Raw genomic sequence first — 10,982 nt, forward strand, 5'->3', positions numbered from 1 at the left:
ATACCAAAGTGACCAGCGAATGTGTGATCGTGGCAGAGGCCCAGAATATTGACCCGGAATCTTTCGGGGATAAAGATCTTATTGTTGTGCCACAAAAGTCCATCCTTAATTTGTAGAGTAACTCCGGGAAGAGGTGGCATTCCTCTAGATGCCTGTTTGATTTGGAATAGCAAGTCTTCTTGTAGCAACAGGAAGTTCCCCGAAGACAGGATTGTATCTGGGATCACAGATTCTTCCGCCTTACAGAACATGCGGGAGAGCGCATCGGGTTTAGTGTTCTTTGATCCCGGCCTATAGGTGACGTGGAAAGAAAATCTTGAAAAAAAAGAGCCCATCTGGCCTGACGTGGTCATAAACGTTTCGCAGCTCGCAGGTATTCCAGATTTTTATGGTCTGTGTATACCAGGATTGGATGAGCTGCTCCTTCTAGAAGATACCTCCATTCTTCTAGAGCTGCTTTAATTGCCAAGAGTTCACGATCACCCACGTCGTAATTCCTTTCTTCGGGAGACAGTTTGCGTGAGAAAAAGGCAACGGGATGCAACAGGGCCTTGGCTCCTTGGCGTTGGGATAACAATGCTCCAACTGCTGACTCGGAAGCGTCCACCTCCAGGACATAAGGTAGAACGGGGTCAGGATGTCGGAGCACAGGTGCGGAGGTAAACAGGGTCTTCAGGGTTTCAAAAGCGGTTTGCGCCTCAGGAGTCCACTGAAACCGAATACCCTGTCTGGTCAACTGGGTGATAGGAGCAATAATTGCAGAAAAGTTCTTGATGAATTTCCGGTAAAAGTTTGCAAACCCCACAAACCGTTGTACCCCTTTCTTGTCTGTGGGGGCCGGCCAGTCTAAAATCGCAGACACTTTTTGCGGATCCATCTTGATGCCTTCTGTAGAAAGAACCAGACCCAAGAATTGAATGTCCTGTCGGCTAAATTCACATTTTTCGGGTTTTGCATATAAGCCATGTTGCCTGAGTCGGGCCAAAACACTCTTTACATGCCCATGATGATCCTCCAAGGTAACAGAAAAGATCAGGATATCATCAAGATATACAATGACAAATAAGTCCAGAAAGTCTCGGAAAATGTAATTTATGAAATACTGGAAGGTGGCCGGGGCATTACAGAGCCTGAAGGGCATTACAAGGTACTCGAAGTGCCCAAAACGAGTGCGAAATGCAGTGTTCCACTCGTCACCTTCCCGGATTCGTACCAAATTATATGCACCACGTAGATCCAGCTTGGTAAACACGGTAGCAGAACGAAGTCTCTGGAATAGTTCTGGTACCAGGGGTAAGGGGTAACGGTTTTTGATTGTGATCTTATTTAAGTCCCGATAATCCACACAGGGTCGGAGAGAGTGGTCTTTCTTCTCCACAAAGAAAATCCCTGCTCCTGCCGGGGACGTGGAAGGGCGAATAAAACCTTTCCTTAGGCTGTCATCGATGTACTCCTTTAAAGCTGTAAGTTCAAGCTCTGTGAGGGGAAAAATTTGTCCAAAAGGTATTTCGGCTCCAGGGAGGAGCTCGATTGGACAGTCGTATGGTCTGTGGGGAGGAAGAGTCTCTGCTCCTTTTTTACTGAAGACGTCTAAAAAGTCATGATAGACCACAGGAACAGAGGAGCGAACTGCATCCTCAGACTCCATGCATAGCAGTGAAGATGGTTGAGGAGGTTGTTGGAAGAAGCAAAGCTGTCGACAGTAAGGGGATATGAACTCAATTTCTCCTGTTTTCCAGTTGATACAGGGGTTGTGCGCCTGTAGCCATGGCATTCCCAAAATGATAGGGAATAAGGGAGAAGTGATAACATCCAGGCGTAATAGTTCCTTGTGGTTGCCAGATATGGTGGCAGGTAAGGGAAGAGTCTCTTGAGTGACAGGCCCGGATTTTATACGTGACCCATCTGCCAAATGGATTGCCATTCCATTAGATCTCAGTTTTAAAGGGACCTTGAATTGGTTAGAAAATTATTTGTCGATGAAGCAGCTACAGGCTCCAGAGTCAATAATGGCGGGTACCCGGATAGCCCCTTCTGGAAGCTGTAAGGAGACAAGGACAGTCAGGTGAGAGGAGTTGTGGGAACACGATTCCTGGTTGATAGAAGAAAGAGTTAAGCACTTACGGCTCTTGGCGGGGCAGGATCTCACATAGTGTCCACTCTCTCCGCAGTACAGGCATAGATCGTTCAACCGACGGCGTTGGCGTTCTTCTGGAGAGAGAGAAGGCCGAAGCATGCCGAGCTGCATCGGCTCTGCAGTGTCAGCAGCAGGTGTGGCAGAGACTGAGAGTGTAGGCCCTGAAGGGCGGAAGACTCGCGGCATCAGCCACATGGGTCGAAGTTGCTCACCAGCCCTTTCTGAACGGCGTTCTCTTAGGCGCCGATCGATCTGGATAGCCAGATTAATTAGAGCTTCCAGAGAACCTGGCACCCCCACACGGGCCAATTCGTCCTTTAGAGGGTTGGAAAGTCCCAACCGGAATTGATAGCGGAGGGCGGCGTCATTCCAATCAGTGTCAGCACTCCAGCGTCTGAAGTCTGACGCATAATCTTCTGCCGTTCTGCGGCCTTGCTGAAGGGTATGAAGGGCCGCTTCGGCAGTATTGGTCTTTTGAGGGTCCTCATACAACTCAGCCATGGCTCTGAAGAATAAGTTCAGATTTGATAGGCAAGGATCCTTATGTTCAAGTAGACGGTGGGCCCAGGACTGGGGTTCTCCTTGCAGAAGGGAAATAACATAGCCTACTTTGGTAGCCTCCAGGGAGAAGGTACGGGGCTGTAGGGCAAAGTACAGCTCACAGGCGTTATGGAAGGATCTTAATTTGCTGCGATGGCCTGAAAACCTTTCCGGGGTTGGTACCCGGGGTTCTGGTGGCAAAAACATTACAGCCGGTGAGGCAGAAGATCCTCCAGGAGCAGGAGATGCAGGAGCTGCAGGAGATGACAAGGTTAATGACTGAACACGTTCCTCAAGTAGGTTATAGGCCTCTTGCAGGTTCTTGACAGACTGTGTAAGTGCCACCAGGTGATGGCATAATTCGTCCATTGGAGAGGTTCCTCGTTCAGGCTCTGACAATCTGGCTGCTTTGTACTATCACGTACCTGGAGGTGAGCCTGAACGGTGAGGAAGGCCTCTCTTACGCCTCTGACTCGGGACCCCTGATAGTGCAGACAGGAGGTGCCGAGTATAGAGTAGCATGAGTGCCTGATGTAGCTGGAAGCAGGCTGATGTCCACAGACAGGGATAGCCGGGTAGGTCCAAGCAGGTATGCAGGCAACTGGTGCTGGTGGCATGAGCATAGTGAGACAAGCCGGGTCAGAAGCCAAACGGTCATACAGGAGCCAGAAGGAGCAGACTGGAGCGGAGGTCAAGGGACAAGCCGAGGTCAGTGCAGGCAGATGGCAGAGGATAGTCAGGATAAGCCGGGTCTGGTACTGGTAAACAGGATACAGGTTAGCAGGTTCAGGTCAACAAGGCTGAAGACAAAGCAGCACTGGAGCTGAGCAAGGGCTGGGTTTAAATAGTCCATTTGGCGCCAGCATCTGTCACGTTGCGTGTTTGCGCGCTTGCGTGCGCGCGTTCGCGCATTTGCCAAGTCCCGGCGGGATTGAACACAAACACAACTCTGAACAGCAAACCTCTTCTTACACAAATCCTGGCTCAGAGGAGAATATACCTCCCGTATAAATGTGGTGCAGTCTTTGAGGCAAATAGAAAAGCAGGCGCGGCAGCAGGAGGCTGCCTATGTGGCACATCCAGATCAAGATAGTTATATAGCCTGGCAACATATCCTCTGTGAGTTGTCCTTGCTTCGAGTGGATTTAACCAAAAACTCCATACTAAATACTACTCAAAAAGTATTCAAGTTTGGGGAAAAAGATGGCAGGCTGTTAGCGTGGCTTGCCAAAGGGCAGAATTACAGATTCAAGCGGGGAGATGCTGACGGCTTTGGTAGCTATTATTGACAGATTTTTGCTATACTCCTCTAGAGTCTCTTAAAGCACTTGAGAACTGGTCGAGTACCTAGATCAAATTCCCTTTTCCACCTTGACTTAAAGAAATGGAATGAACTGGACCAGACACCTAGGCTTATGTCCCTCCTTGCTCAGTCTATCTCCCTTTATGCTTTACTGGATTCCATGTCCGAGGGTCTTGTGATTTGGTACCCAAGCCTGGCAAAGACCCAGATGATTGTGCCTCCTATGGACCAATCTCCTTGATTAAAGCCAAAATACTGGCCAAAATACAAGCCTACCGCCTGGCTAAGGTGATGGAGAAACTCATTCTCGTGGACCAGGCTGAGTTCATGCCTGGTAAGGGTATGGAAATTAACATCCACCGACTATTTCCTAATTTAGCTAAAACCCACTCTAACGGAGGCACGAGAGTCATTGCTTTGTTGGATGCGAAGAAAGCTTTTGACTTTGTGGAGTGGGAGTATCTTTGGGAAGTCCTGAGGAGGTTTAGACTTGGGCCTAGATTTATGCAACGGCTGGGTATGCTATACGAATCCCCTCGGGCAAGAATTCGTACTAATGACGTTATCTCAGGTTATTTTCCCGCAGCGAGGGACCCTCCAGGGGTTTCCTCTTTTGCCTAGCTTTATTTGCTTTAGCTCTAAAACCCTTTTCCATATTGGCTTATAATTCCTGGCACATCGAGGGTCTCCGGGTTGGCTCTCTGGAGGAAAAAATGTTGCTTTATGCGGATGATACTCTGTTGTATCTACATGATGCTAATTTCTCCTTGGGGGCAGCTCTTGAGGCTTTTGATATCTTTGGGCGTATTTCAGTTGTCTGCATCAATTGGACTAAGTCAGTCCTTTTTTCTATGGACTCCCGGGCTAGGGAGGATGTGACCTAAACCCTTCTGCTCTGGGTGGAATAGTTAAAATATTTAGGGATCAGAATCATGCGAGACTTAATTTTTTACCCAATAGCTGTACGGCTTAAAGAACATTGCTCCAATTTGTCTAATCTGCCACTTAACCTCTTAAGGCACATAAAGATGATCTATATCTCCTAATCCAATTATAGCTTTAGAAATTGTCCAGTTTGGGTTCCCAATTCCTTTTCTAAAGAAATTGACGGCTGCCTTGGCTCCCTTCTTTGGCATGGATCTCCTCCTCGTCTACCCAGGTCAACCCTTCAGCTTCCTGTAAGTTGTGGTGGACTAGCACTACCTAACCTGGTGGTGTATTATTGGGCAGCTACAGCTACCTTGGTAACTGTTCGATTGGGGTTTGAGCAATCCAGAACCAATGCTTACTTAACCACTAGCTTACTGGGCACATATACCCCCTTCCAGCCCAGGTCAATTTTCAGCCTTCAGCACTGTCACTCTTTGAATGACAATTGCGCAGTCATGCAACAGTGAACCCATATGGAAATTTTAACATTTTTTTCACACAAATAGAGCTTTCTTTTCGTGGTATTTAATCACCACTGGGTTTTTATTTTTTGCTAAACAAACAAAAAAAGACCAAACATTTTGAAAAAAAAAAACAGTTTTCATAGTTTGTTATGAAATCTTGCAAACAGGTAATTTTTAGCAGCACTGGCGGTCACAGGTTAGCAGCACTGGCAGTCACTGTGTGGGATCAATGTCCCTTTTACAAAAGCCAGTAATCGGCTTATTTTTTTCTCCTCACCCTGTCAGCGTGAGGAAAAAAAAAAGCCAATCACCTGGCTCTGTTAATATCATGTGATCAGCTGTCATTGGCTGACAGCTGCCTTTAATTATGATTTGGTTTTGTTCTCTGCTTGATTCTGGACCACATTTGTCTGCAGCCTGTCTTTACTTCATGCTATATTTCATATCACTCAACCTGACAATCTGGTACTCTGCTTTGCTTCTGCTTGTATTGTCTTTTAACAGCCGGGCCTGAAAGCTGTAACCTGGTCAGAAGCACATGCTATTTATTTAAAGCAGTATTAAACCTCAAACCAATAATGTATTTGTAGCACCCTACAGGTAGGTTCTAGGTAAATGTATAGTGAGCTTTGTCTGCCTAACAGCAGGGCCATGATTTATTTTTGGTAGGGTGTCATGGTTTCCAGGTGTGTCTGCTGAAAGGGAAGTCTCCCCACTGGCTCTGTGAGAGGCTTCTCATAGGGCAGTGGAGGAAACCCAATCAGGGATACATTCAGGCTTGTAACTACCCCAGAAGGCAGATTCTGCCACAAAGGATTCTGGGAGTGGGTATAAGTTTAAGGGAGAGCATGACTCATTGTCTTTGGAAGAAAGCAGAGTCCCAGGAGGGAGAGTACGGCTGTCTCTCCTCCTGTCAGAGGAAGCGGATGTCTCAGGTGCTGCCTGAGAATCCAGAGAGTGCTGAGTTGAGCTGAGGGGATCCGGTGTGCCGAGAACCAGCGGAGAGCGAGAGGGGTCCAGTCCCAGGAAAGCCTACAGAGGGCGTGAGTACTGTGAATTGCCCCTTGGGGTCTACCTAGAGTCAGTGGGGACCACTCCCGAGAAGGTTCTAGGATCCAAAGTGTCAGCTAGCTGTAAAGGGGGTACCTAGTCAGAGGACCCTGAAGTGATAGAGGGGATACCTTGATTGAGGACCCTGAAGTGGTAAAGGGGGCGCCTGCAGTTTGGGCCCTAAAGAGTTAGTGCATCAGTTGAGAGTTGCAGCCATACAGGAATACACAGCAAGCTACCTCAAGCCAGGGCAAGGCTGGAGAGAGTAGTCAGTGACTTTGCAGTGCAAGCAGTGTCAGATGTTCTATGTTCTACAGTCCTGGATCTGCTAGACTTAAGTCGGAGTTCCAGCACAGCTTTCAGAGATACAGTATGTTCAAAGCGTCAGAAAGCATTGGCTAGCGTCGGCTGGCGTCAAGACAGCGCTAACGGGCATTTTTTCTACAAAAGTCCCAGAATTGTACATAGTCGAGCCAAAGGAGTATCCCACTCATTCCCTTCTCCCATCCCCTAAAACTACAATAAAACAACCAAACAAAGATGACGGAGTTGTCAATGTGTCAGTTCTCACACCCAGGGCAGCAGCTCACATGGGCTGGAAAGGTAACCGGTAACAATGGCAGACCCACCACAGGCCACAGGCCACAGGCCTGGAAACCTTGCTACATATTATATTGCAGCTTACCAATCATTAGATGTGATGGCTGCATTAGTTTTATTTTTTTAGGCTTTTTTCCCTTTGTTTTTACTTAGTGATCTGGGTGAAGTAGCACAGGGGCACCTTTGGATAGCAGCATTGTTAGTCTGAGGGTAGGGGTGTGTTAGATGGACTAGAAGACTTAAACACACTAAGAAATTGAAGCTAAACTCCAGCTCACACTGAAGGTACACAAGCAGTCACTGCAACATGTCACAAAATATTTATTTGACATGAATAAATAAAAGCTGATCATTGTAAGCACTCTTGTCAGTGATAAATGGTCTCTCAACATTCTAACTGCTACATTTTCAGGCGAGCTATTCCAACTGAAACTTTTCCTTTATTTTTTATTTTCAACAACTCTTGTTGGGATTTAGACCCCTGTTGAACCTGTGCCTCTGTGTGGCATTAAAAGTGGGAGTTTGGGGTGAGTTTTTAACTCTCCTTAAACTTTTAGTAAAACAGTCTGCAATTAATACTATAGGCAGCACACAGTGCTGTTCACATTATCCAAACATAAAGCATTTGCATCAAGTCACATTGCTGTGCTTCAAAAATTAAGCTTCATGTGAAATTTGGAAGGAGTTAAAGCATGTAGACTCCTTCTATTCAAGTCTATGGTAACCCATCATAAACGTACCGGCATGTGTTTGCAGCGAGTTTGCGATGTGTTTGCGGCACTTTTGCTGCACGTTAAGCCTTGTTCATGGCAAACAAGGAAAAAAAACCTAGGCATCTGAGGTGTGTTTTTAATGCTCGTCAAACACCTGTCAAATTTCACATAGGGTGTTTGGAGAGCATTTTTAACTCACCTTTAATACGCATTAGACGCAACACAAACTCATGGACAACTTGAATTAACGCTATAGGCTTGTTTGTTAAGCGTCAGTATTTTGAGCAACTGTGAACAACGCATGCGCAGCTCACTGTACAAATTTGGTGGCATCCCTGCTCAGCCAATGAGATGTCAAGGGCCGGGTGAGGAGCAGGAGGATGCCACATTGTTGGAGCTCAGGTGAGTATAGTTCTGCTTTAAGTGACTTTCCTTCTGTTGCCATCTATTGTGTATGTGACTGTGGGCTCCCTTCAGTTGTGCTATGTAACCAAGGACTAATCCACTGCTTATAAAAACTTGTATACATCTTCAAGAAATTGGAATAGCTTTTATACACCTCTTGCTGTGTTTGTCTATTTTCTAGCAATTACATTATTGATATCATAATTTAGGTTCACTGACTAACATTAGAATTAGGCAAATCCCTTACAGCTCCATCTATTTCAGAAGAAAAAATACCCTAAAGAACATTTTTTTTCATAATTCACACAGAAATAATTAAACATAGACAAATTGCTATGCAAAATAAAAAAAAAAAAAAAACAAATAAAAAAGACCCCTAGGTATCCAGAGATCGGAACTGGAGTCATCAGTTTGGTATGTTGGATGGTACAGATGGAAGAGAATTTTCTGCTGACAATATCAGTGTACTTGTCTTGAACTTGTCTGTGTGATTCAGTGAATTTATAGTGTGGGATGCATAGTATTCAATGGCAAACTGCATTTTGCTGACTGGCGATGCCGATCTCCTGTATAAGTTCACACAACCCAGTGCACATGTCTATAAAATCATTGCTGAATTATCCCAGCGTTTTGTATATTTAATAATACTATAGATAAGGGCATGTATAATTGAACAGACAAGGAATGATTAAAAGGTTGTTCACCCCATTTCATGAAATGTGCACATCATGAGTGAGACATTGCAATAAAATTGAATCGCAAAGTTATAAACCGATTAAACAGAGTATCTTAATGATGAAGCGTTGACCTTTGCTAGATATCTAACCAGCAGATGCTGTTTTTTAGCCTTTTAACATGGGAAAACAATAAATGGTATTTCTTTATTTAAAACAGAGCTCCACCCAAAAGGGGAAGTTCTGCTTTAAGGTCTCCTCCCCCGCCCGTTGGTGAAATGGCACTTTTGGGGAGAGGATTGGAAGCAGAAATTCTCTCCCTCCCGGCAGTCTTCTAGGTCACATGATAGGTCCCAGAAGACTGCAGGACCATTCACAATGTGCAGGGCGGCTTGAACATAAGCAGTGAGAATCCGTCTGTAAAGCCGCAAGCTGTCACAGCCACGTGCCCACAGTTAAGATGCCGGCACAAACAACAGGAGGGGGAAGAGGGCTGGGGCGAGTCCTTTGCTGGATGGTGGGACAATTGAGTAGCTGTTTATTAAAAGTCAGCAGCTACAGTTTTTGTAGCTGCTGACTTTTAATTTTTACACAGGAGACTGGAGCTCCTCTTTAACCACTTAAGCCCCCCGGAAGATTTTACCCCCTTCCTGACCAGGGCCTATTTTGCGATTCGGCACTGCGTGACTTTAACGGACAATTGCACGGTTGTGCGACGCTGTACCTAAATGAATTTGACGTCCTTTTTATTTCCACAAATAGAGCTTTCTTTTGGTGGTATTTGATCACCTGTGTGGTTTTTTGAACATGCGCTATAAACAAAAAAAGAGCGTCAATTTTGCAAAAATAACAATATTTTTCACATTTTTGTATATGAAATTCCCAAAAAAATGTAAAAATCAAAATTTTTTAACATTTTAGGCCAATTTGATTTATGCTACAAATTTTTGGTAAAAAAAAAATCGCAAAAAGCGTATTTTGATTGGTTTGCGCAAAAGTTATAGGGAAAGATTTTCGTAATTTTTGTTGTTTTTTTTTACGCGTAATGGCGGCGATCTGCGATTTTTTTTGCGGGACTGTGACATTGCGGCGGACAGATCGGACCCTTGACTGACATTTTTGACACTTTTGGGGTTACCAGTGACATTACTACAGTAATCAGTGCTATACATATGCACTGTTACTGTAAAAATGACACTGGCAGTGAAGGAGTTAACTTTTTTTGAGAGGGAGGGGTTGTGTGTGTCCCTAGGGGCGTGATTCTAACTGTGATTGGCTGTGGCTTGAGGTGTAGGAACAGTGATCAACGGTCCTACATAGTAGAACCGTATGATCACTGTTCATACACAGGGGAGAATGACAGGCGGCTGTGTTTACATCAGCCGCCTGCCTTTCTCCCGCTCTAACGGACGATCGCGAGTGCCCGGCGGACATCGGGTCCGCCGGGCACACGCGCGGGGGGTCTGTGACCGAGCGTGAACGGGAGCGCGCCTCCGGCGGCGCGCGCTCGCTCCCCAGAGCCTCACAGGCTAGTGACGTACCCATACGTCACTTTGCCTGTGAGGGGCTGAACGCCGCAGTATATGTACTTGCGGCGCTCGGCAAGTGGTTATGGTGCATTCTCTTAGCGGATTTAACATTTCTCTTTCTATGGATATCACCAATGGTAGTCCCCCTAGTGTGGCTTTTTCTTGTTCAGTTTGGAATATAGTGTTTTTACCCAGCGACTCTGTAGATTCTATGGACTCTGTAGTATTTTAGTAGTAGTGTTTTTATAATAATTATGCATTTTTATTCACTTTTCTTTGTTTTAAAGCACTGCACTATTTTTACATGTAAGCGGTATCAATTTATTTCAATTATCAATGTCAGCTATTGTAGGGACCTCTGAGGGCAATTTCTTCTTCCATTTCCAGTGAGAAAAGATTAGCTGTAGAGACCGACTACAGACAATAATGGTGAATAATCCTTCACTCCCTCCCTGTCCTTTTTTGGGTTCAGCTTCCAGAGTTCAATTTCCCTTTGGAGGGGTTGCAATCCACACATACCTGCATTTTAAAGTGGTTCTAAAGCCTGAAGGTTTTTTTTTTTTTTTTAATCTTAATGCATTTGATGCATTAAAGTGGAGCTCCACCCAAAAGGGGAAGCTCTGCTTGTCACAACCTC

Source organism: Pelophylax lessonae, assembly GCF_965119305.1.
Source record: "Pelophylax lessonae genome assembly, chromosome: 1".
NCBI lineage: Eukaryota > Metazoa > Chordata > Amphibia > Anura > Ranidae > Pelophylax > Pelophylax lessonae.